General features: G+C 49.0%; 1 long non-coding RNA gene across 3 annotated transcripts in view; it reads right to left on the reverse strand.

Annotated features, from left to right (window-relative positions):
- Window positions 1–1,193: 1,193 nt before the first annotated feature.
- LOC144717567 (uncharacterized) overlaps window positions 1,194–27,329 on the reverse strand; it is a 102,175-nt gene continuing 76,039 nt past the window's right edge. Inside the window, exons 3-4 of one of the 3 annotated variants that reach the window (XR_013585123.1) lie at window positions 6,316–6,469; window positions 1,194–1,971 (exon numbers count right to left, since the gene is read on the reverse strand). This is a non-coding gene — a long non-coding RNA (uncharacterized LOC144717567). Of the gene's footprint in view, window positions 1,972–6,315; window positions 6,470–11,623; window positions 11,899–13,082; window positions 13,213–27,329 lie in introns of those variants that run through there. The other 2 variants (XR_013585122.1, XR_013585124.1) reach the window with 2 other exon arrangements.

Below are 27,329 nucleotides of genomic sequence, written 5' to 3' on the forward strand. Positions count from 1 at the left end.
ATAACCTAGCCCATTTATTCGATGACCAACTGTGGCCAATTCCTTGGATTCTCTTTCTGGAAAATGCTCACTCAGAGTTGTAGATCCTGCAGGCGCTGACGGGAAATCTGGCGAAACTCCAGCACATATCTATGTGTGTGTGTATATATACACACACACGTATCTATGTGTGTGTGTATATATATGAGCAGTTAGCGGTTAGCGCGCTGCGCTACGAACACAGCGATCCGAGTTCGATTGCCGCTCACGGCCAACACCAGTGACGATTATCTGAACCGGTCCTGGGCCTCCCCTAGGTCGACTCAACCTCAAAATGAGTACCTCGGAAGAGAAAGGCAGCCGGGCGTGGTGCTGGCCACCCACCCCCTCGTGTGACGTGCCGGCTTTCATAGGTGCTCGCTAACAGCACTTGCCCCAAAAGGATGTTAAGGCTACACGGGGGAAATTTGTATTTTGTTTTTGTAAATGAGAAAAAGCGAATTAATTTTACACATGAGAAAGAAAAGTGTATTTTTTTAAGTTTGATGGTATTTACATCTCTCTATAGCCTACAGAAGGAAAATAACAACTTTTTGGGAAATGGCTCAATCATATTCTGGAAGCTAATTGGTCACGTTGGGCATCTTCAATGAGAAAGTTTCGAAAATTGTGGGAAATTGAATGGACCCCCATTGTGTGCGAGATAGAGAGGTAGAACGTGGATCAGTGAGTGAGTTCATTAGTTAATCAACCGAATAAGTGGCAGAAATCGTCGACTGTTTTTAAAGTAAGCATGCGTCTGAACGCGAGGCACGTGACGTTCCCACTCCTGACGACTCCACACCTGACAATCCCACAGCTGACGATCCCATAACTGACGATCCCACAACTGACGTCTCCACTCCTGACGATCCCACACCTGACGATCCCACACCGCCGATGCCTTCGTGGAAAGCCAAGGTTCGACAACGCTGACTGTTTTTTTCATCACCAATTAGGAAGACGGTGATCTGGCATTCACGGGCCCTGCGTCCCTCCTCCTGTGAGCTGCTCTGACGTGTCACCAGAGGGCAACAGGAAGGGAAACAATTCACCCGGCATGTAACAACTTTGCGGCAAGGCGTAGTTAAAAGGTCGCGAACGCAAGAGTTTACATCCATTTTTTTTTAAATAGTCAACATCTGCTTAATGCTGAGATGTTACCGCGTGTGAAGTTTCGCATTGTACTTTTTTTTATCTCACGAGATGATATTACAGTCATGGATTCTTGAACCTATCTGTGCGGAGCTTTGAGCGGTACACCTCTTCGCAAGTGTGAGTTTTCTCCGGGCACTCGAATTTCCTACCGCGTGATGCCAAACGCCCGTTGGTGTAAATTGATCGAGCATCCCGATGTAGCAAAGCCCTGAATATAAATGCGTCTTGAGACTCCGTGCGAGTACAGAATCGCTGTAAATTATAACTGGCAAAGAAGTAAGGAACACTCATACACATTTTAACAACACCACATTTATTAAGCTTGCACGTTTCCTTTGCGTGTGATATATATATAGAGAGAGATAAAGTTGATTGATCATTTGGCTCATTGTGCAGTGTAGTTTTCTTCTGCATCATGAATTGAATTACCTTGTAATTTGGTCACACGCCATATGCTGCCCATTTGTTAATCCAAGCTCATGTGTTGCAATATAGAGTACTTTTATAACCATGTTACTCCTGTGTTGGGCTTTCACACAGCACTTGGGAATTTTAATTTGGATTTTCCAACAACAACAACAGCCGACACAAACTTATTTGGAATCAGTGAAAATTGCCAAAGGAGTGATTTTATATTTGAGTGTATGCCATTATGATGATCATAATAATATTGAGAACTTGCCAATCTAGCTCTAGTTTAGTGAAGGCCTCCCCACACTGCCAGTCATCGGGGTAGTTTGACCATACTCCACTGCTCTGGTCCGTGCAGGTTAACGTCGCCACTGATGATAACTGCTGACGGGAATAGAATACCGAGTTATTTCTATAGCCTGTAATCTCATCATCATCGTCATCATCAGCAATGGTCAATCCACTGCTGAATGAAGGTCACCCAAGCTGCCGCCCATTATTAAAGTTCTTGCGATGTAATAATATAACTATAATCATTATTTATTGAATGTTGAACCCGTTCGCCCGTTTCAACATTCAATAAACAGCAAACAATTACACGTACTTAATAAACGCAGAAGGAACAAAAAAACATTCAGAACAAGAATTACGATGACATTTTTCTCTCCATTGTCCTGCCGTCTTATATCTGTAATGCGGGCGAAAGCGACCTTCCGGATGTGACGTCACGAGGAGGCGGAGCCAGGTGACGTGGGTGAAAAGGTTGGGGTCCTTAAGCGGGTAAACCGGAAAGAGAAGTCAGTCGGGGTGTGAATGGAAAGGTGTGGGGCCACGCGGGCGTACGAGCCGAGGGGGCACCGTCGGAGCGGGAGCCAACCCCGGGAACAGTAGGGAGCTACTGGGAGGTGTAAAGCTGCAGATAGAAATAGGCAGCAAGGCTGTGTGTGAGAGGCAGCGGTGTGGCTGCCAAGAGTCGCAGGAGCAACGAGGAGGCGAGACAGCACGAGGCTGTCAGAGCTGCGGAGTAAGCAAGAGCGAGAAGAGCAGCAGCGATTACAGCCAAGGGGGCTGAGAGTGAGTAACAGCAGCGGAGCTGCTGTGGGGGCTACAGGAGCGACAGAGGCCAACAGAGGGGCTGCTGGTGGAGAAGAGAGAGACATCGGAGCCAGCACGGTGGGGACTAAGCAAAGAGGAGACAGCCGTGTGGGTAATACAGTACGGACCAAATAAAGGACACTGAGCCAGAGATCGTGGTCGAATCCTTTATTACACTGGTGTCAGAAGTGAAACGGCATGTCTAAGCAAGTAAGGAAGAAAATTCCTCCGGCGCCAGCATCGGCTTCTTCGTCCGACGACGACGAATTCCCTCCGACCACGGATTCTGCTGGGGTGGTGGAGGAGAGCCCTGCTGAGGCGAGCACGGGGACGGGCGTGGAAGATGTCGGCGCGATGGCGGGTCCGTCAACAACATCGGACGCTGATCAAAGATGGCAACAGGTGGCAGAACAACTGGAGACACTCAGGGACGTCCTGGCGCATCTATGTCACCTCGTTACGCCAAGGACGACGGCGGAAGGAGAAGGTGCTCCACGGGCCGCCACGTTGCCTGCCCTGCCGCCGCCATTAGCCACGCGGCAAGAAGACGCCATCTTGCGCGCTCCGCGGCGCCAAATTGCCATCTTGGCCACGCCGCGGGCCGACGCCATTTTGAATTTGCCTCCAGAACAACCATCATTGGAAGACGGCGTAAAGAGGAGTCGGAGTCGCCACCTTACTACAGTTAAGGAATTCTCTATCGGGGGCGATTGGAGCGCTTTCGCCTGCCGATTTTTGGCGGCGGTTCGTTCAGCAAGATGGACCGATGCGGAGGCTTTGGAAGTGTTGCCGACTCTACTGGACGACGAATCTGTTCGCTTTTTCCGTTCCATAACGGCCGATAAGAAGAAGACTTTATGTGGAGTTTTTGAGGAAATGGCCGACGCCTATGAGCCACCTGACGACGCGCATCGGCGATTCGCTCAACGACAACGAGCACCCGAAGAATCGCCCGTGGCGTTCAGGGGTGCGGTGTTGGAGCTGGCCATGGCAGCATATCCTGAGACGCCACAGGATCTGCTCGAGCCTCTCATATTGGGAAAAATGCTGGAGCTGTCTCGGGATCTGGGGATCCCCATGCCTGTGTGTGGGCATGAGAAGCTCACGTCCAGGGCGGCAGCAAAGTGTCTGGATGCGCAGTTTAATCTCCGTCGCTGGAAGCAAGTGGCGGCATGGACGGGTGGGCCCGTCAAGGAAGGAGGCGCGATGGGGTGGGACCCCACAAAGGCGATCTATGTGCCGGATGAGCGGGGTCCTCGGGAGCTGACGGCCGCCTCCTCTCCATGGTCGGGACGCGGAAGGCCGGGGCCGCGCGCTACGCCATCGGAACGGGGCCGTCGGGATGCAAGACCTGCGCTTCGGCGCAACGATGCCGATTGCTTCCGCTGCGGCCGTAGGGGCCATTACGCCAGGGATTGCTGGGCCCGCTTCCCGGGTCCGCCGCAGCAGGAGGCCACAACACCGGACAAGCCGACCAAGGAACCTCCGAAACAGACAGGCCGACCGTGACACCGCGGGGGAGGAGTGGGCCTGTTCGGAGTGCGCCTGCCAGGGCTGCGGGACCTTCGAGCCCTGCAACCCTTCCGACCCCGCTGCAGGCGCATTCGCGGAACACGACCAAGACTGATTCGTCAGGGACACGAGACGTCGGTGGACTTCCAATCGCAGCAGGGGATTTACCCCCTGTCATTCCTCGTGTTCCATCGCGTCCCCGTTCTACAAGTGGGCCGCCGACCGTCCGGGACGGGCCGGCGACCCGCACTCGTTCCAAATCACTTACGTTTCGTTGATTGTATGTTGTTATTGTTCTTGTTCTTGCCGTCGTATTTATCGCATGCTTTCGTACGTTCGTCGATGTTACTTGTGTTGTTGTTCTTGTTGTTATATTGCATGCTTAGTGTCCTTTGAGGGGGAAGGTCGGTTCACCGCATTACGCTTTGGTATTGTTCAGCCGAGGTCGGCTGGGTTTTTTCTATGGGGGAGGGTGGTGTAATGCGGGCGAAAGCGACCTTCCGGATGTGACGTCACGAGGAGGCGGAGCCAGGTGACGTGGGTGAAAAGGTTGGGGTCCTTAAGCGGGTAAACCGGAAAGAGAAGTCAGTCGGGGTGTGAATGGAAAGGTGTGGGGCCACGCGGGCGTACGAGCCGAGGGGGCACCGTCGGAGCGGGAGCCAACCCCGGGAACAGTAGGGAGCTACTGGGAGGTGTAAAGCTGCAGATAGAAATAGGCAGCAAGGCTGTGTGTGAGAGGCAGCGGTGTGGCTGCCAAGAGTCGCAGGAGCGACGAGGAGGCGAGACAGCACGAGGCTGTCAGAGCTGCGGAGTAAGCAAGAGCGAGAAGAGCAGCAGCGATTACAGCCAAGGGGGCTGAGAGTGAGTAACAGCAGCGGAGCTGCTGTGGGGGCTACAGGAGCGACAGAGGCCAACAGAGGGGCTGCTGGTGGAGAAGAGAGAGACATCGGAGCCAGCACGGTGGGGACTAAGCAAAGAGGAGACAGCCGTGTGGGTAATACAGTACGGACTAAATAAAGGACACTGAGCCAGAGATCGTGGTCGAATCCTTTATTACATATCAACCAAACAAGCACACGATACTGCGATACGACGAACGCATAAGAGAAACGATGCAGGAACATCGACAATTTACACTTTGTTAGACCACAAGTAGCAGACGCGTGGGTGTCACGTTTCGCCCAAAGGTGGTTGTCAGCAGCCATCTTCGCACCGCGTTGAACACACACATGGGGGGGGGGGTTGGCGGGGGGTGGGGGGGGGGTGATGGCAGAGGTCACGGTGGTCGCACCGGTGCCAAAACTTCTGCCAACGTAGCAATCGAGCGGCTTGCCAAATGTGGCTCGATGACTCCCATGTGTCAAAGTGCAGATCTGCATTCGGGAAGAGGCGCGCACGCGCGCGCCTCGTTAATGTCGGGATTCTCAAGTGCGGCGAGACGATGGTCTCTCGGGGCCGGTCACGTGCATGCTGCACAAATAAGTAAATTAAATTAATCGATGGCGTTCAATCGGTTGCGCACTCAATTTGACTCAAGAGTAAAATATTTACGTTTAATTGAAGTGGCGACAAAAACACTCGTTTTTTTAACACGAAGCAGGCTTTCGCGACCAATAATATTCATAATAAAGGTTTTTGGGTTAGATTGCGAAAGTGTAAATGTGTCGTAACGCTCCACCACCCGACACAGCCAGTGAGATTTGTCACGTGAACAGAACGCGCCAATTGGTTTACTACTTCAGCCCACCGGTGTGTTGGAGAGTAAATCCACAACATTTACGATTTGAGTAGTACGACGTTTCGCTGGTAATTGCATCCAGCATAATTTTTGTATTACTTTAGTATAAATACCTGCTAATTTAGATTCATAATGATGTTTTTTTTTACCTTATGTGAACGAAAAGACACAAATTCGCACCGTTTTCTCATAGAAAATTGGTCAATTTCAAAATATCACTGTGCTGGTACACAAAAGCAAAGTTCGTGGGGAATAATAGCCACTTTCTGTACTTTTTAGGCATAAACAATTAGGAAATAACACTTAGTACCCAGGAACAAAAATTGTGTTACATCGTGCTATTTCATATTTACAGTTTTATTGTTTTTACATTTGGCACTCACCTCCTTCTTTCTCTCATCCTCACAGTGCTCCACTGCAATGTTGCAGGACACAACATTTATCTCCCTTATCTTTCATTGCACTCCTCGGCCGTGGAACGACTCCCACTGTCTCGTTCCCCAACTTGCTATCCCATCCATCATCATCACCATCATTCTGAAACAATAAGGGTTATGGGGGGGGGGCGTCGCTGATGCTTGGCAATCGACTTTCTCCACATATTTCCGTCTTGTGCTAATTCATACCAGCTGTGCGGTAATTAGTAGCGCTCCCTTTCTGTTTTCTGGAACTCTCTCCCATCCTCTCTTTTTCTCACGATCCCGTAACTTTTCCAATCCATTGCACGTCTTGGTCCTCATCCGTGCCACACTTTGGTCGGCTCTCTCTGGTGCTGACGCTCTGCATTATGGACCTTCTACTGTCCTGTGCTCAGATACTAGGGGTGTAAAAAATTAACCCGTAAAAACAAAGTTTTTCACTATAAATCCTTTATATGCGTGGCGGCTAGAGTCCTCTCGTCCTCTGGCTTGAGATGGCTGCCACCTATGGGTCAGATGATTGCCTGCCACCATTAAGCAATTGGTAATTAAATATAATTTTTTTTTCCTAAAAAGTGTAACATTTTGGAAAAAAAATTCACGAAAATAAATTGTCACGCACAACGAGTCTGTGTGCAAAATGTCAGCTCGATTGGATAACGGGAAGTGAGTTAAAAAACGACCGAAAGATTTGCACGGTCGTAAGCGCGCAAGCAAGCAAGCAAGTGAACTTAATATAAAGGATTTAAAAACACACACACACACATCTCTCTGACAAGACGGGGCTCATCTAGTTTTGAGAAAAGAACGGCAACATGAAACACGCACACTGATTACTTTTGAAAGCAGTAAATCGTCGCAAGAACGGAGGGAATTTGTTTCCGTACAGCACTCACTACAGAAGTAATGCTAGCTGATTAATACGGCTGGATAGAGAAGACAATTTCAATTAGGGCATTAACGTAAGAGGAAGAAACTGGTCCTTCAATTAAAATGTAAAAAGAAAAAGTTTAACGTGATCATTGGTTTCATTAATCTGCCATCATCGAGACGATACACATAATTCAAAAGTTTCCGAGCAAACATTTTTATACATTTGTAATGCTAATCGATTTATAGCACGAAGCGTATCTGCCGCTCTGATTGATGCTGCTGAGAGCAGGGACTTTCCTAACGTGATTGCTTTACCGATGCACATCCTGAAATATACTTACCCTTTCCTCACCAGCCACACAATTGGAAGGGCTTCTGGCTCGTGGCAAACAATGATTGCGTGCTGCAGCAGAAGATCCGCTTGCATCATCACTCGGCTTGTGCCTGACAAGTTTTTATTTTTGCGTCATCGATGAAACACCTGTGTAAGTGGGCACGGTAGCGAGCAATGTTCACGCCAAACAGTGCTCAACATCAGTGTGAGGATGAGCAATGCAGTAATAATCTCGGACGTTTTGAAAGGCAAATGCGGATTACAAAGAGGACAGTTGTATGCACGTAGCCAACTGTGCTAATTGGAGGCGCGGGAGACTTCAGCTGTAGTTCACTGAGAGGGCAAAATGAGACGTGGTGGTGTTTTTTTTTTAGATCGCTGTGGAAAACTTTAAAACATTTGAAAAGCGGTAAATAATTACGCACAAAATGTCATTGTACGGTCACCGCTACATTTATAATGACAGCAGGGTGGTGTCTTTCTCGGTTGCTATACATAAAAGGAAAGTAGATGGGCTTGGGAAATATACAGCATGGCTTATATTTATTTTACCAGGTAAGGCCCACTGAGCTATATATCTCTTTTTCATAAGCGACCTGGCCACAAATGATAGCCCGGCAAAGTGGATTATCATCACGTGGGAACTTATAGCAGCCAAATACTCTAAGCGCGTGATGTTGATCCTCACGGTGGAGGGAAAACCCGGAGGACCCGGATAAAAATGCACGTGACAACTGGGAGTGAACATGCAAACTCCAAATACACAGCAGCAGGCGTCACGGTCGAAATCGAACCCGCGACCTCCTGTAGACCAGGCAAGGTAGTTAACATCTCGCCACGGTGGCGCCCTCTCGCCAGACTGGTCATGTAATGGCAGTCAAAGGAAGGCATACGCGCGAGACGATTACCACGGCAGAGATGGAGCAATGGGATACGTTCAAGCACCGGCATAAATATACCGTCGCATCCCAGGACTGTGAACGATGGAGTCCACATGAGGGCTTCGTTCAGCAGTGGTTAGCCGATGGCTGTTGCTGATGATGAACGTGGACAATATGTGTGCATATAACAAATATGGCATGACGTTCATATTGGTAAAAGATGCAATCCGCACGTAAGTCTATACTTCATTTAAGATTATTCTGAGACGTATCATTTGTACCCATTAAAGTCATCGTATTATCTCTAATGTGATTATGTTTCCTGAGTCACCTATGGTGTGTATCACTACAACAGTATAAAAACCAAATTGCACTGGATTATTTTAAAGTCGGGGTGGAGGTTTAAAGGAGGAGCTTGTTGCACACGAACATCAATTGATGAACAGGACGTGACAGCACACACCTGGGGAACCTCGCAATTGCCAGCTGCCTTGCATTCACGCTCCTCCTTAAGTGGGGCTTTCGTGTTGATGCTAGAGGCTCTTGGGAAAACAGAGCCTCACCAGGAAACGCCGTTGCCGCAAGACTCCCCAAGTGACACGGAGTGAATTCACATGCAGGATTTTGTCATGGAAGTTTGGAGCGGAGGGTCAGTGGTCAGCGCACTACGCTATGAACCAGGTGACCCTAAAACATTATTTTGTACCAGGTAAGGCCCACTGAGCTCTATAGCTATTTATCAGAAGCCACATATGACGGCTCAACGAAACGACTTATCATGCGGAAATGTATAGCAACCGAATACTCCAAACGCGTGTTGATTCAAAATGTGGAGGGAAAACTGGAGGACCTGGAGAAATATCCACGCGACCACGGGGAGAACACGCAAACTCCAAATATACAGGCGTCGGGATCGGGATCGAACCTACGATCTGCTTTATACCGGGCGAGGTAATTAACATCTCGCCACCAGGGCTCCCTATGTGTGATTCCCAGCCACGGACAGCATCTTAACAGCTGGCGGGCCATTCACCTTCAACCAACCGGTGCTGACCGATGTAATGAAGTATGGCAACCCCCCGCCCCTCCCTCCTCATGACCGACACGTCGAGGAGAGGCCCTCACCCAGCAGTGGCCTGACAACGGGCTGTAAATTTGTGTTTTGGAATTCGCCATTAATAAAAGAAAAGTATGTCGCCTGGTCACGTTGCAAGTTTCCACGTCGCATGCAATATCGTTACCTTCGGTTCAAAAGCACAACAGCTTGCACTCGTGTGGAAGGGGAGGGTATTATTTTGTTGCATGCATTCTCCACCCATCGTACGCCGGCGAAGAATATAAATTAGATAGATGGCACACACTTTCATGATTCAAACCCGGCAGGGGTGCCAGGAATGTGGCAGCTACATTAATTTTAAGAGGGAGTTCATCTTTTGTTTTAATAAGAACGACTTCTCTATTTTTTGTTCCCATGACAGCAGGTGTGGTGTTGGTCCCAAGGTCCACCCTCGGCATCGTCCCTTCTAAATCCACTCGTCCGACCATGAATTGGCTGCAAGGATGAGCTGCTCTGCCCATGGCGACATTTACAGTCGACGATCCCAAAGCGGTGGCCGAGGCTATAATGAGACCTCGCTCACGAGAGTGCGATTGCGTGTGAGTCGACGATCACAGGAGGAAGCAAAACAGAAATAATATAATACGACTAATGATGACGATAATGACGATTCAACGCCGCGGAGTATTTTGGTCGTCGTTTATTTAAAAAAAAAAATGTTTTTCCGCCGCAGCCCACGTTCGGCGCGATCAATCATGGGCAGGGGGACGCGGTGTTCTCGCGCAAAGTTGACATTCGGTGACAAGAATACACTTTTGTGTCGCTGGGAGGCAAGACAGATGCACGTGTCGACGGACGCGCATTAAATATGAAACGTGCGTTTTGATATGGTGATTTAGTTTGAAAACATTGTTATGTCGTCAACTGATAATGAACAATTTATGTATAATAAATATGTATAACGTATCTTCTTGGTTCTTTCGGTAAAGTCACGTAGAAGGGAAGTAATAAAATAATAAAAATAAAACAATAAAATAATTCTCACGACGTTTCGGCCACAACGCAAGCAGCCGTCCTCAGGTGAAGAATGAAACACCACCAAGCTTGGAGCGTATATTGAAGCTGGGTTGGAGGGGGGGAAGAAGAGCGCCTTGACAAAATAATTTGCACATCAAGAGGAAAATGTATAACGTAATTATGAAAGAGATATATATGTTTACACAAACGATCCCTCTAATTTCCGTGGACGTATTTATATCTACGACTTTCCTGCACTGATTGTGATTAAAATTCCGCTTTCACCGGCTGTTAATTATTGAGTGCCGCACGCGATAACTTCTCCGATCTGTTGCCATCCGTCATGGTCAACCGATTCCACAATCCATGCCACCGCTGTACACGAGCTAATCCCATTGCTCCATCTCCCCGGGGGTTGTACTGCATCGGACGTTTTCCTCCTTTGGCTGCCATGCTATCACCAGGCAAACGAAGGCACCTGCTTAGCAAATGTTACAGATTGAAATGTAATTCTTTCCTTCGTGGAATAACGTCTCAATCGTTCTTCTATTTAAACACGGAGACTAACCTGAGCCATTCGCCTCTCTTCACCTCGTACATCAACTGTTCACATTGTGAATATAATAGATAAACAAATACTTGAATAATTGTCATTCTGGAGGCCAAATAGCAGTTAGCGCAAAGATTGTCCGCACACGAGCTAATCTCGGACCGTGGCAAGTATATCAGATAAATAGATATGAGGATCAAGACGTCCTTTCAAAACACGACGCCTTAACAATCCCTCTGTGTATTTGCCTGCATTATTAATGCACTGCACACATTTTGAAGATGTTTTTTTTTTTTACCAGAGCATGGGTTGAACGCTTGATAGCTCCCTCTGAGCTTAGTCGTACATGTACAATTTTTATATTGGTTACACCAGCCCACAGGGGATTATTGTGTCCGTCCGTCGTGCAGGGAGGGGCTGGGTGTGGAGGGAGGGGCTGGGTGGGAAGGGGCTGATGGGGAGGGTAGGGCTGGGTGGGGAGGGGCTGGGTGGGGAGGGGCTGATGGGGAGGGTAGGGCTGGGTGGGGAGGGGCTGGGTGGGGAGGGGAGGGAGGGGCCTCTTGAGTGCGACCGCACTCAAGTAGCGGTGAATTTGCTGAAATTATTTATCATCATCATTATTATTATTATGCTTGCTGTAGAATATATAATGATTACACAATGTACATATGGACCTTGCAGGGTCTACCTGAAACCAGCCAACATACGACTTACATATTGATTCCCACATTACGCGGTAAAGGTACAGCCCTGCAATTGCTTCCTCACGGCCCTGCTGGAGAAAGAGCCTCCGCCCGAGGGTGTTCGGCCCACGTGTCCAAGCTGGCCAGCCATCCTGGAAGAGATTACGGTATACAATTGTATTTAAATTTGTGTCATAACCGTGAAAATAACAACATGTCACGTGGCTTTGGGGTGCACTCACGCGTTTCCTCACGTTAACAGGCGGTGGGTCAGATCAAACGGTTGGTTTCCAGGTGGCTAGCTGCGTTGTTGTTGTGTTTTTTTACAACATTTTCTTTCTTCCGACTACAAAGCGGGTTCTGTCAAATTTCTATTGGAAAATTCGGTTTAGCAGTCCATTGTGTCCGAGACAATGACAGGAGCAAGTGTGCTCTTGAGGCTCTGCGTGGGTTCTTGTGAATTGCACAACGCAGTCCCCCCCCCCCCTCGCCCCCACCCCACATTTAAGTTTCATTGCGGCGTATGTTGGTTGCCTCATTTGGGCCTCGGCACTTTCCATTGAACCGTAAAGTCCAAAATAATTGCAATTTAATTGGTGCGCTCTTGACTCTTGAAGATTCGACGGTGGTCTTCTTAAATTTGCTTCGGGAGAAAAAAAAAAGTTCTGTCCCTCATTCGCCACAAATCGAGTGTTGTGCCTTTTTGTTAAATAGATTATTAACGTAAGCTTTAATTCCCTGCTCAGTGTGTCAAGGAATAATGTTTTCTTTGAAATTTCATAAACCACTAAACATGCCGTCACTGTGTAATATTTGCTATTTGTTGTTGACAGAGGAAGCCTCAATGAGTCTCGAGACTGTGTGTGTTAAGAGGGTCCTGCCGGCACTGGGATGTTTAATCAATGCCACTAACAAGTGTCCGGCGTCACGCGCGAGTGACCGGAGAAAACCCACAAATACGAGGAGTGCCCTCAGTGATGCCATCTGCCGTGAGCACCTCGCAGTCCCATCGACAACACTCGGCAAGTCCTCGTCGTCTGGATAGATGTCACGCGGTTGGTCACTGACAAATTCCAATTGACATCACGAACCCAAATCATATCGCGAAACGTTGAATTACTGTACAGCTGTTTAGAAACAGCCCAAAACATATTCCCGCTGTGATGATGTTTCCGAGTTCAAGTATCTTTGCGGTTGCACACAAAAGCCAAAAAATCTGGACAAGTAAGCATATCGTGGACGTGAGGATAGAGAAGCGCATGCAAGTCAGAGACATCATCGGAAGTGGGCTTGGGCAGGACAATAGCAAGTGGTCGAGAGGGAGGACTACGCCTACCGTAGAGATGGAGCCATGAAATTCGCTCGCGTGCAGACCTCTCCACGGGTTGTTGCGCTTCGCGTGACCACGATAGGTGATGGCGACAGCAGCCTGGCGAGGCCTTTGTCCAGCTGTGCATTGACCATCGCTGACGATTGCGATAATTACAGACGTGGGGTAAGAGAGACAATGGCAGTTGTTATGAATGTCTCGCTCCCTACGTACCTTGCATCGAACGTAACCATAAACCGCGCACACATTTAGTTTTTGCAAAAATATTTAAGAAGAAAAAAACCCAACGGAGTTTCATCGAAGGCAATTCAGAGAACAACTTAGAAGAATCGTCCTGTTGTTTTGCGCGGCTGTAACTGCCCCGAGCGAACAATGCCACAGATGTTTTTTTTTAAGTCTGCCTGCTCCTTGTTCGTGATCTCTGAAGGTTGTTCATCTGCGCGCGGAAGCCCACAGCGCACGCAAGGTAACTTTTTTTCTCCGAAATGAAATGAGCGGAGCGGAGGGACGTGTTTGATTGTGGCTCTTTTAAAAGTGCCGAACCGTGAATTCGTGCAAAACCCGGCTGGCGTTCATTTGAGTGCGAGCAAATTAAAATGACGTACTTGTTAATCGAGAAGGTTAAAGAACATCCAATTTAAAAATTGTTAAGCGATATGCGGTGAGCATACAATCATGTAAGAAAGCGAATAAACCGTTAGGATATAATATTCATTTATAATAATTAATTTCAGCGCGATTTTCTCACTCTTGTTGAAAATTTCCTCTCGTATGCCAATTCTAAGCCTTCCTTTCTTAATAAAAGAGGAATTAGAAAATGTGTTTGACTAGAATCGTGATATTGAGCGTCTCTACAAAGGGCCCATCTGAAATATTAATTCACAAATGTCACAATTCCATGAGCAATTCGTATGACCCCTTGCGTTCACCTAACGACACTCCTGCTGTAACCCAACACCGCAGCCACACAGCGAGAAGTGGCAATCACTTTGTGTTGTCGCGTGTTTCATACGATTTCGAGTCTTGGAAGCAGTCAATGCATGGACCTCGGCCTAAGCAACAAAGCAAGTAACATCGGGCAAAGACGCAGCCCTGCAATTTCTTGCTGATGCCACTGCTGGTGGAAGGACCGCCACGAAAAGGAGTCCCATTAGATGATAGTTGACCTCCTCTTTCGATGCTGGTCAGACATCTCGGAAGAGGTGGGTGTTGAATATGCCCAACACTTTACCCCCAGCAAACGCGACCTGCCACTCGCTGGACTGCCATGCACCCATTCATACCGCTCGCGGTGGATAGTGCCAGAGGCGCCGTTCCAACTGCCGTGCGAGAGATCGAATTTTAACCGACGACCCCTGGATTGCGAGTCCATCTATGTGCATCGACCATCGCGCCACTGTAGTAGCATCGTATAATGACCGAACGGATGAGAGCGTGGGTACAAGGGGCCGAAATGAGGCTTGTCCGCGGGGTTGCCGGGCCTCACTCTCCGTGATTGGGTGAGGAGCTCGGTAATCCAGGGAGAGCCTCAGAGTCGAACCGCTGCTCCTCCGGATCGAGAGGAGCCGGTTGAGGTTGTTCGGGCGTCCCACTCGGCTTACATACGGTGCGAAAGACGTTCAACATACGTACAAAACGGGGCTTACCTGACCACTTCAGCCACTAGTGGCCGCTATTTTGTAACGCATTAAAAAAGAGAGGACGGTATTCAAATCGCGACCCACCACCTTCCCCCCAAAAACATGAATACTTGAGAGTGCACTGAATAGAGAGCCGGACTAAGCCATTGCACCTCTTCTTCTTGGTTCTTTCGGTAAAGTCACGTAGAAGGGAAGTAATAAAATAATACAAATAAACCATCAGAAAATCATTCTCACGACGTTTCGGCCACAACGCAAGCAGCCGTCCTCAGGTGAAAACCAGGTCTGTCGAGGCGATAGCGTCTACGTGACTTTACCGAAAGAACCAAGAAGATGAATCCCTGCAGTCACGAAAGCTTTAAATCGAAATTTTCACTGCACCTCTGTTCTGTATGATCATCATAAATGCAATTCCTAAAGCCATCGGGCATACCGCGTGTCACTGTGACAAAGACCCTCCCCCCTCCCCCCGTATAGCCCCTAACAGACTGTTGGGGCAAGTTGTGTTAGCGAGTAGCAGCTATGAAAGCCGGCACGGCTCACCTGTGGGGTGGGTGGCCATCACCACGTCCGGTAGCCCTCGTCTGCCGAGTGGCGATGTTTACACATCGCACCAGGTGCTTATTTGAAGTCTGAGTCGACCTAGGGGAGGCCCGGGAACGCTTCAAATAACCGTCACTGGTGTTGGCCGTGAGCGGTAATCTAACTCTGTTTGACGGGTTCGTATAGCAGCGTGCCAACCGCTACACCACCGCTCCCCGCTGTCAAAGCTGAACGGTGGATCTTCGTCCGTGTGTACACGTCTGCACACACAGACACAAGCTGCCTACAGGCGCTGTCCCTTTGGGTACGAGCGGTCGCTGTGAAAACCAAACAAACCACAATTCTGCCATGCCACTGGGGGGGGGGGTGCTTTTTGTGTGAGCGGTGACTTTTAAAAGTGACATTCTGCAAATCCTGTAAGCATGCCCTCGCATCGCCGCCAAAAGTCAGTGACTTCCTGCCCAAATCAGCATGGGGACATTGCTGCTCATCTCCTGGCCACAGCTCTGTCGAGCCAGTGATGGGAATTCCCAAATTCCTATGGTGGGGGAGAGTCTTTCCAGAGGGCAATCACTGTGAACTTCACCACCAGAGTGGTACCTATTTTGTCGACCGTGGAGGGATGATGGTTTGAGTCAAATGATTTCCATCCTCGCCACTTGCAGACATGAACATCATTCGAGAGTGAGTGTGTGTCTGTGTGTGTTTGTGTTAATCTTCAATGCTAGAGCTTGTCAGTCCCGTGCCGTACGGAATAATCAATCGATAACGAATGTGGCAACCGGAAGAGATCAATGCGAGCGTTGCAACAACAGACATGACGCATTTGTGTAGTGACGTGACCTGAGCTATCTGGTTCGGTCAGTGCCAGGCTTATCGATGAACTGTTGAACTAAATACATTATCAGCGCTTTGTAGTTTACGCAGCACAGGGGCAAGCTGTCTGACATATTTGGCACGATGCAACACGTGGGTAATTTGTTTATTCGCGAGCGCACGTATACATGTATTTATTTACTTATTTCACTAAGAAAATCTATAAATCATTGTCTGGAGGAAAAATGAAGATTAAAATCTTAGAATATATTGAACCAGAAAAGTATTAAATTCGTTGATAAAATAGGGTGAAAAAAACACGCAGGGTTTAAACGCTTGTAATTCTATAAGGTTAAATGTTTACGCACCTCCGATGAGCACGGTTGGCTACGTACGGTGCGAAAGAAGTTCAAAATACGCACGTACATTCGAGGTACCATCTTCAAAAGCCCACAGACCTATTTAATAATTTATTCCTTCATTCATTTCCCATCATTAACAATTTGGATGGCACGTTTTTAATTTCAAAAATGGCGCGTGATTTATTTCGATCGAGTCAAGATACAGATTAATACAGTTGGCAGAAATTTGAAATTGGGACATAGCCTGTGACGAGGAAAAAGTGTTGAGTTTCAGCAATTTAGGAGCTGGCAAACCATGCACACCTTACTGCTTACACTTTCCTTCTCATACATACTCTTCCTGCTGCCAGTTTGGCAGATGTCATTACATTTCAACATCGCATTCACCTTCATGCAGTATTGATTATCAATTACCTGCAGAGTAGAGTTTTTTGACGAGTTGTTTCACAATAAGTAATTTAAAAATGTACTTGTTTTTTTAGTGCACTATGCAATAAAGGGCATTCAATCGCATGCGCATGCTTGTGTGTACGTATGCCGAACTTATTTCGCACCGTACGCAGCCAAGCGTGCTAATCGTGGTTAAAAATGCATATTATTTGCTCAAGGTTACGCCGACTAAATCGAAACGTCTGTCCTATGGCCAGTCATCGACAAGAGCATGAACTCCGCTCCAGCACTCCTCTTGCCGAGCAAGGGGAGTGTTCGACACCATCTCCGATATGCAACCTCGCGGTGCGACACACCCCCAGTTCGTGGCGACACGGCCACAGGGCACTTCCCACCGGGGCCCCTACTGCCCCCCACCCCCAAAAAAAAACCCAGAGAGCCAGAACACGGGGCGGGAGATACTCCGGGATCCATCCTAGAGTCCGAGCCAGTTTCACAACAGCCTTCACCAACAGTGTCATTACATGAGAGCTGACTCCGTGTGTGAGAAACGCGTGGAATTCGTGATGGGCCAGACTCGTAACAGCGCACGCGCGCGAGATCGCGAATGGTCAAGACTTACTGCGGCAGATATTCGTCGCGGTGTCACAACTCTAAATCGGTGGCACACGCTCAAGTGAATGCTTACGATGTGTAATGTTTTTTTGTTATATATCCCGTGAGCTGTGCGTATGTGGTGAAGTATGACCTGGCAGTTGAGAGAACGTAATGCCTCCTGACAATGATTGTTCCAGGCGAAGATGTGCATGGATACACCTCTTGAAGAAAACGGTCGAATATTTAGTTTGACATTCATCATCATGTTTTCCATTTGCATCCCGTGACGAACACATCGGGAAACATATACGCGGGACACGGTTCATGAAGGAGAGGCCACTTGGCATTCAAACTGGGTGTCAGCGCACTGCGCTACGAACCCAGCCACCCGAGTTTGATTCCCCACCACAGTTAACATCCGTGGTGAGTAATATTTGAACCGGTTGTGGGTGTCCCCCCACCCTGCATCAACCCGCGATGACCAGCGTGGTGAAGTATGGTCCCTACGAACAACGTGGCGGCGTGGGGATGCATTCACCCGGCACTGTATTGATGAAGGGTTGGCTACAAATGCCCAATCCTATAACCTGTAACGTAAATGTTCGTTCATTTCTCGCTTGTGATTTCCGAAAAAGGACGAAGTGATGTGCAGCTACCACTACTGCTGCTACTGCTGCTGCTGCATGAGCCTCACGGTGCAGCTACCGATGCATCGTGTGTCTGGGCCTTGGCACAAACAATTTGGTGCGCGCACTGGGAGCTTGGGAATCGCTGTTAATTCCCGAATTGATGCGTCGTTACGTACGTAGCAAATCACTGCAGAAGCTCGAGGCAAGATTCGGCACTGCGGACTCTGTTCGTTATATTTTGAGAGGGGCTTTTGAGTCAAAACAAAAGGCAGTCTATTTTTTTTCGCCAAAAATAATTTCCCTTTCCAATTGCATTGCTCTCTATAGAGTCAGTTGAGCTGTACACGCGCTATTGTTACACGCAAAATGTCTTATTTTTAAAAGGCAGTTAGATGTCCCGTTATATGCAGGCTCTGCAATTACTCGCTCATTCAAATATTGGGCACAAGAGTCGGCCCTTTGAAAAGCGGTGATCATCTCAATGGGTTTTCGCCAGGTTTTAATAAAAGATGCTTACGATGCTCCCGTTTCGTTCGTTTCTCAGTCCGCTTGTATTGGTGAGGATCGCAGCGGCAGCGTGTTGAGTAGTGGCGGTCCAGACCTCCATTTCCATGACTCTAGTACTACACTACTATACAATATACACTACACTACACACTACTACACACAGACTCTAGCTCTTCCTGGGGAATTCCCAGGCTTTCCATGGCCAGCCGAGCGACATCGTCCCGCCGGCGTGTCCTGGGCCGGCCCCGGGGTCTTCGCCCCGTGTGTGGGACGGAAGCAGAGTGTCCAAATGTCCACAATAATGACGCTCAAGTCAAGCAAGCGACCACAAAAAGGTGAGCTCATTATTATTTGGTTCTTTCGGTTAAGTCACGTCTAAAGATAAAATAATAAATTAAATCAAATAATAGAATTAAATAATTAAATAATAGAACGTATTCTATTATTTAATTTAATTTTTTATTTTATCTTTAGACGTGACTTAACCGAAAGAACCAAATAATAATTCCTGCAGTCACGAAAGTTCTAAAATTAAGGTGAGCTCAGTTGGTGCCACCACTGGCCACGGCGGAAAGACAATCTGGATCTGTGCTGCCCACCTCCTGTCGGCAAGCCCTCACCACTGCACGTAGGAGTGCACCGATTATCTGAACCGGTCCTGAGCCTCCCCTAGGTCGGCTCAGCCTTAAATGAGTACCTGGTGTAGTGTGTCAACATCGCCACTTGGGAGGCGAAGGCGGCCGGGCGTGGTTGCTGGCCATGCACGCCTTCGTGTGCCGTGTCGGGCTTCATAGGCGCTAGCGAACAGCACTTGCCCCAACAGTCTGTTACAAGCTATACGGGAGAATCTTTGTTTTTGTGGGTGCACGCAAGGCACGCAAGGCACGCAGGGCGAGCAGCAGTGAACGGAAGATGAGGGCTGGGAAGGTCGAGCGGTGGTGTGGGCACGCGAGCCCAGCATCTTCGCTCAGAATAAGAATATTAAATTATATTGGAGGGATCCAGTAGGGACGGGTAAGAACGTTACAACAACAAAAATGCATTAACACGATAGTTGTGCAAAGGACAAGAAAGATAAACAGATACAAATAAAACGAAACCATCCCAGTCTACCAGGCAAAGCCCACTGAGGTATTCATTTGTTTTTCAGAAGAGACCTGGCCACAATTGATAGCTCAACAATGTGGCCCATCATTTGGACATTCACAGCGGCCAAACAATCTCGCGGCTCAACGGAAGCTCTTCTAGAAGCCGCGCGACCCCTTGGGAATCTCCCACGCGTCACGTTGATGTCTCAACGTCCCCGCAAATGCCTTAATTAAAGCTGAAGACTCCCATCTGCTTGGCATCTGGGTATTTTTTCAGGTCACCAGGAATCTAGTCTGGTGTGATGTGCGTTACTCTTCTCGTGCTCGCATAACCTGCACGCCGACTAACTTTCGTTGAGGTTGCACATTGCGACGTCTTTCAACGGATTTAAGTGTGGCAGCAACACCTCCACTGGACGATGATACCAAAGGCAAATAAAGACATTGCCAGGGACATATGCATCTCGTGGACGGACGGTGTATTGATCCAGAAAACCCAGCCATTACATTTCATTACGCACGAGTGTGATGCCCATTCTATTTAATTTCTAGGGAGTCAACCCGTTGCCTGTGGGGCTGTAATGAGACGCGGTAATGAGCTGGCAATCCGTCCAAAATATGTCTCTCCGATAACACGCGCGTGGCTGCTCTGCCCCGAGCCGAGCGTGAGTGGGAGGGAGCGAGGCGGGGGGACTGGATGCAGGATAATGCCGCCGCCGCTGCGAACACCACCGCTGCTGCAACAGCACTACCACCGGTGCCACCACTACCACCACCGCCGTCATCACCGCCACCACTACCACCACCGCCATCGCTGCCACTGCTGCCACCGCTCCCACCACCACCACCGCTGCCACCGCAGCCACCACCACCACCGCTCCCACCACCACCATCGCTCCCACCACCGCTCCCACCACCACCACCGCTCCCACCACCACCACCGCTCCCACCACCACCACCGCTCCCACCACCACCACCGCTCCCACCACCACCACCGCTCCCACCACCACCACCGCTCCCACCACCACCACCGCTGCCACCACCACCACCGCTCCTACCACCACCACCGCTCCCACCACCACCACCGCTGCCACCACCACCACCGCTCCCACCACCACCACCGCTCCCACCACCACCACCGCTGCCACCACCACCACCGCTCCCACCACCACCACCGCTCCCACCACCACCACCGCTCCCACCACCACCACCGCTGCCACCACCACCACCGCTGCCACCACCACCACCGCTCTCACCACAACCGCTCCCACCACCACCACCGCTCCCACCACCACCACCGCTCCCACCACCACCACCGCTGCCACCACCACCACCGCTCCCACCACCACCACCGCTCCCACCACCACCACCGCTGCCACCACCACCACCGCTCCTACCACCACCACCGCTCCCACCACCACCACCGCTCCCACCACCACCACCGCTCCCACCACCACCACCGCTGCCACCACCACCACCGCTCCCACCACCACCACCGCTGCCACCACCACCACCGCTCCCACCACCACCACCGCTGCCACCACCACCACCGCTCCCACCACCACCACCGCTCCCACCACCACCACCGCTCCCACCACCACCACCGCTGCCACCACCACCACCGCTGCCACCGCAGCCACCACCACCACCACCGCTGCCACCACCACCACTGCAGCCACCACCACCACCGCTGCCAACTACACGCAGAGCACCATGCGTGGACGCCACCGGCCAATTTTCCGTGACGGCAAATCGAACTAAGAAACGGCTGAAGTGTGCAAACTCGTTACATGCAATGAAAGTCGCGGGATCGTGCACGTTGGCGACGCAAAGTAGACGAATGGCGGTTGTTTACTGGCGGCTTCGTTGCAGAGTCAGAAGTAAAAGGAAGACACGTGTTTGTGTTACATAATTTTGACAACTGCAGTGCAATATCTGAGTATTGATGTTTTTGTTTTTGCGCGTACAGATGTGGAAACGTATGGTAAATAGAATGGTAGAAAGATGTATCAGGGTTTTTTTTGCTAAAAGGAAATACAATTTAAGCCATCAACCTTTGAGTCTCACAGATTCATGATTCCCAACAGAATGTTAAGGAAGCATTCAGCTGCCTTCAACGTCACACGAATTAAAATCACGCGGGTGGTATTTCCAACGGTTGTTCAAAACTGTTACTGGGAAAGATCCAAGCCAGAAGTAAGAGCATTGAGTCGCGTTTCAGTGCGTAACCCTTTATTTATCTATGCATGGACAATATTGACGAGGTCCTCTTCATAGGCAGAACGGCAAGTGTGTGCATCTGTATCCCGAGGGTATCGATCTGTCCTCAACGGTGTTGTCCCGTACCGATGCTGATGCCCACAGGCTTACATCATCGGCACATTTGAGGAATACTAAACCCCTAGCCCTACACGGTGGCATTTTCACTAAAGTTATCAAATAATTGTTGTCCGGACCAATATTAGTCATGGGTTCACCCATGCTTGTTGAGGCTCACAATCACGTTAAAGATGCAACCCGACAATTGCTCGCTAATTCCACTTGAATTAATCTAAACTCTATATATTTTTTCATCATGATGAGACCTCCTTTGCCAGTACCAAAATATAATAATAGGGGTTTTCTCCTTTTTTCTGGCAGGACAATGCATATACAGTATTATCAAAGTGTCCAGGACAATGCATATATTATCAAAGTGTGTTTTTTGTTTGCATTTTGACCACAAGTATTGTGGTTAATGTAAAAAGGTTTCAGTTTTGTTGCCAGAAAAAAGGGTAAAAACCCTATTATATATTTTTTATTTTACCAGGTAAAGCCCACTGAACCATGTAGATTTTTTTCAGAAGCGACCTAGCCACAAATGATAGCTCAACGAAGTGGCTTTTCACGTAGAAATGTATAGCAGCCAAATACTCGAAACGCATGTTCATAAATGTCGAGGGAAAACCCGGAGGACCTGAAGTAAAATCTATGAGACCGCGGGGAGAACATGCAAACTCCAAATATACAGGCGTCAGGGTTGGAACTGAACCCACGATCTCCTGTACACGAGGCGAGGCAGTTAACATCTCGCCACTGTGGCACCGACACTTTGCTCCATCACACGTGACCTGCCAATCAGACAATGTGTTTGACTAGAATCGTGATATTGGCTGTCTCTACACAAGGCCCGTGTAAAATATTAATTAATCAATGCCACAGTTCCACGGGCAATTCGCATGACCACTTGCGTTCACCTAACGACACTCCTACTGTAACCCAACACCGCAGCCACACAGCGAGAAGTGGCCATGGCATTGTGTCGTCGCGTGTTTCATACGATTTAGAGTCTTGGAAGCATTGCGTGTGAATAGTCAATGCACGGACCTTGGCCTAAGCAACTAAGCAGGTAAAATAAGGTAAATTCGCAGCCCTGCAATTTTTTTCTGATGCCACCGCTGGTGGAAGGGCCTCCACCAAAACGAGCCTCTTTAGAGGGTATATGGCCTATTCTTAGGTTTTATCGGTAAAGTCACGTAGGTAAAAAAATTTAAATTAATAAAAGTAAAAAAAATAATAAAAAAATCATGACGTTTCGGATGCAACACAAGCTTCCGTCTTCAGGTGGAACCGTCACAGCGCGATAGCTGCATTATTTTACTTTTATTAATTTAAACTTTTTACCTACGTGACTTTACCGAAAAAACCTCAGAATATGAATCCTTGCAGTCACGAAAGCTTCAAATCTAGAAGGTATATGGCCTCCTCTGCCACGCTGGTCACACATCTTAGAAGAGGCGGGGGTATCAACCCACGCTTGACCCCACCACACTGTTGGTCACACATTTACACAACGGTGGGGAGGGTAGGGGGGCGGGGTGGGGCTTTAACAAACTTTCTTCCCCACCGCTTCAACTGCCGTGCTGCGTGCGGGCGCGTGGAGTGGCGGCGACGTCGTGAAACGCGCGAGTGCCGAGCGGTTTGTGGCCGCGCGCGAAGCTTCAACGGTAACGCCGAGTGCCGCTCCTCTGCCTCGTTATTCTCATTCCGTTCAGTAAAAAAATAAAACACGGGCACGCGCACAAACGCCAAGTGCCTTGGCCCGGTGCCCGCGGAGACGTATGTCCTTCCACCCCCCCCCCTCCCCCCACGACGTTCGCATGGCAGCAAGGAGACGAATTGACAGCTCTCAATGCGTTGTACATGACACTTTCACCACGGCTTGCTGCGATTGAATTGTTCACGATACGGGGTCAGGTTTACACCACGTGGCGATCGTGGCGACACCTGTAAAGGTGTGTGACCAACCCTCCACCGCACACTTCAAGTCACAACGCGCGTCTAACGGACTCAGTATTGAACCTCGCTTATTTTGCTGTTGTTGTATTGGTGTTTATGCCCAGAGGTTGACTTATTCGTGTTGTTGATGATTTAAAAAAAAAGAATAATCTGTATTCTGTACCTTTAGATCATGTGCCATGGCCAAATAATAATCCGACAGGTGACTTCAAAGCTGAGAGTCGGTCTGACATATCAAGGTCACAAGGTCATCGCGTGTCACCTCCGAGTTGTTGAAAACTGCTTTGTGAACACAACGTTGCATCGAGCAACATAGTTCTTACAATGGGCACGGAAACGATAATGATTATGAAAAAAACACACACACGGAACAAGTTTGAGAGAAAAAACATTTCAACCAAGCTCGCACCAAAGTGTCACTCCATTGAGCGATGTTTACATTTAACACAAGCCCTGCTCAACCGGTGGAGTTTGAAGCGGAGTGTGGCATTAACACGAATATGCATTCATTCCACACCGCAGTTTTATTCCTCACCGGACAACAACTTACGTGCACGTAGGCATTCCACACTCATTCATGTCAGAGGAGAGCAAGTGGAGAAACATGCTACTGCCACTACGTAGCCTTACACGGCTGTGCTCTATAACTCTCAAATATAATATATATTGTCTTGAGCAGGTAAGGCCCACTGAGCTATTTCGCTCTTTTTCAAAAGCGACCTAGCCACGAATGGTAGCTCAACGAAGTGGCTTATTACGTGTAGAAATGTATCGCAGGCAAATACTCTGAACGCGTGTTTCTAAATGTGGAGAGAAAACACGGAGGACCTGGAGAAAAACCCACTCGACCACGGGGAGAGAGACACGCAAACTCCAAATATACAGCAGGCGTCGGGGTCGGGGATCGAACCCACGGCCTCCTGCGTAACCAGGCGAGGGGGATAACATCTCGTCACCTGGGCACCCCAACGTATTTTCGGGTCGTACCGCGTGTCAATAAACAAAATATGAATGCGATTATGTAACGTGCGTAATATTTCACGGACATTAATGACCGTGACCCTGAGGTGTGGAGCCAAGCAGAGTGTCGCTCGAAAGCCAGGCGAGGGAGGTGATGATGGGCAATGATGGGCAGAGACGATCCAATTCCTTGGTGTGGAGAGGAGATTATGAGTCAGGCTGCGACTGTTGGTCAGCAGGATGTCCGGCTTGTCTCTCAACGTGCTGGGAGTTTCAACAACAGCAGCAGCTCGCATTCTCCCTCGACTACAGAACGTCCACACAACGTCGGCTGGCCTACCACAAACACCACCAGCAGCCGGCAACTTGAGATAATGGAGGGAGAACGTTTTGCAGCTGCGTTCAATTCCGAAAGAACCTCCCGGCACATGGAGCGAAACGTCCGACATCGCACAGAGCCAGCGTGTGCAAACGTCTTTTGCAGTGCGACTTTATTTCGAGACGGACAGTGGTTGTATTCAATGTCCAAGCGCGCTCGGGCTGGCATTCCACAATGCATTCGCTCCCCTCTCCCCACATCATTCACCCCCCCCCCCCCCCGTGGCAAGCAGCGGCAAAGCCTCTTACCCTGCTGGAATAACTCCGAGCTGTTTTATCCTCATATTAATCTTGGAACTTCTCAACTAATCCTTCTAAAAAATAAGTCCCTTTTAAGCACACAAATCTGGATTATCACTTAAACTGGGGTTAATGCATTTTTATTTACAAAATATAGTTGTCTTATGGTGGTGAGAAGATGGCACGGAATAAAATGTGGACTCCACCCGTTCCATCCGTGCGGGATAGAATGTTGCCACCTGTGTTCGCCGGGTGCTCCAGCTTCCGCCCACGTGTGAACACTCGCGAAGTGACCGATGCCATCTTTATATGGAGAGGACCGTAGAGCTTGGGGAATTGCTGTCGCCTGCTCGCGCTCTGCTCGCCTTGCCTGTGGTTCCTCGCACCCCCGATTCGTCCCCTCGCTTGGAGAGCGCCGTGCGACGCGTGGCGACTCGAAATGAGTGCATTTGTTGTCGCACATGCGCGGATTTGACGCACGTGTAGGATGGACAACAACAGGAGATTTTCTACAGGGCCGTTAGGAAAAATGTAAGAAACCGGAAAGAGAGGAAGACCTGACAGAGAATGGCTTGACGCACACATCACAGATTGGTGCCAGAGAGACGTGGCACCACTTGAGCACATTGGCACAAGGCAGAGAGAGGAAAGTGGAAACAAATGACGAAATTCGGAGTGGACAGCTACGGGCTATCTGCCCATGATGATTGTCCCGCAGATAATATATTTAATTTCGCATTTATGTAGTGTCCTTTCCAAGGCGCTTTAAGATGCAAGCCGACAGCGTTCAGTGAGGGAGGTGACGGAATGGATGGAGGAACAGGGGCTGGGACTGGAGCTGATGTTGCAAAGGTAGGTGGGACAGAATAAGGTGGAGTGTGACGGTGAGTGAGGGTGTCTGATGGGCGGTGCAGCGTGGATGAGAGGCAGTGGGGTATGGGGCGCATGCGTGAAGTGGTGAAATGGGCATGGATGAGGGTAGGTGAAGGGTGGTAGGCGCAGAGGTCTGTTAGCCGGACAGTTGAGCCGATGGGCGTTTGCGTTGCTCAGCAGTGTTGCTGTCCTGTCTAAACATCTAAAAGCAAAGTCAAACAATTGGGTAAAAAGGCTGCTGGACATCCCTATTCCAAAGATCATATATGCTAAACAGGGATATGACTATATCAACGTGATGAGAACATGATGTGTTAATATAGATATATATTTTACAAAAGGTTTTAATAGTGTTGCTATCAAACTCCTAAATAATGGTGACATACGCAGAATTAAATAACAGAACCCGGACACTTTATTCATAGCTGCAGCACAGACGCAACAAAGCAAGGCTGGACGCGCGTCAGGAGATCACAGCTGTCTCTCCGACTGCCACTGCGAAGCAAGTGATGCACACTCCCGAAGCAGGAGGGGAGCGGTGCATCGATGCATCGTTAAAATCAATTCGTAAAGCATTGTGTAGGTATCACGTACATGCTGTATTGTTGCGCTCAGTCAATGTTACCCTTACAGCCGCAAGAGGTTATTGCTACCATTCAAAACATAATCCACTCTTGAATTGAAAATTACAGCCATTGATTCGCGAAAAGGTGTAACATTGCTTTGGGAGGGGTTGAATCGTTCAAAATGATATAACCCGGTTACATGCAACTTATCCCACATGTCACTTATAACGCCGGGCATTCTTGCACTGAAATACACTGTTGGGCCAGAAGCAAGGTGGGCATGCGAAGGAAATGAACGAAGGTCAATTCGTAACAAAGGTAATGAACTCTAATTGCAACAGCACGATGGGAAACGGAACAAAAATAAGGCTGGCTATTCCGGCACA

The sequence above is a fragment of the Lampetra planeri genome, chromosome 4 (assembly GCF_965212315.1).
Source record: "Lampetra planeri chromosome 4, kcLamPlan1.2.h2, whole genome shotgun sequence".
NCBI classification, from domain to species: domain Eukaryota; kingdom Metazoa; phylum Chordata; class Hyperoartia; order Petromyzontiformes; family Petromyzontidae; genus Lampetra; species Lampetra planeri.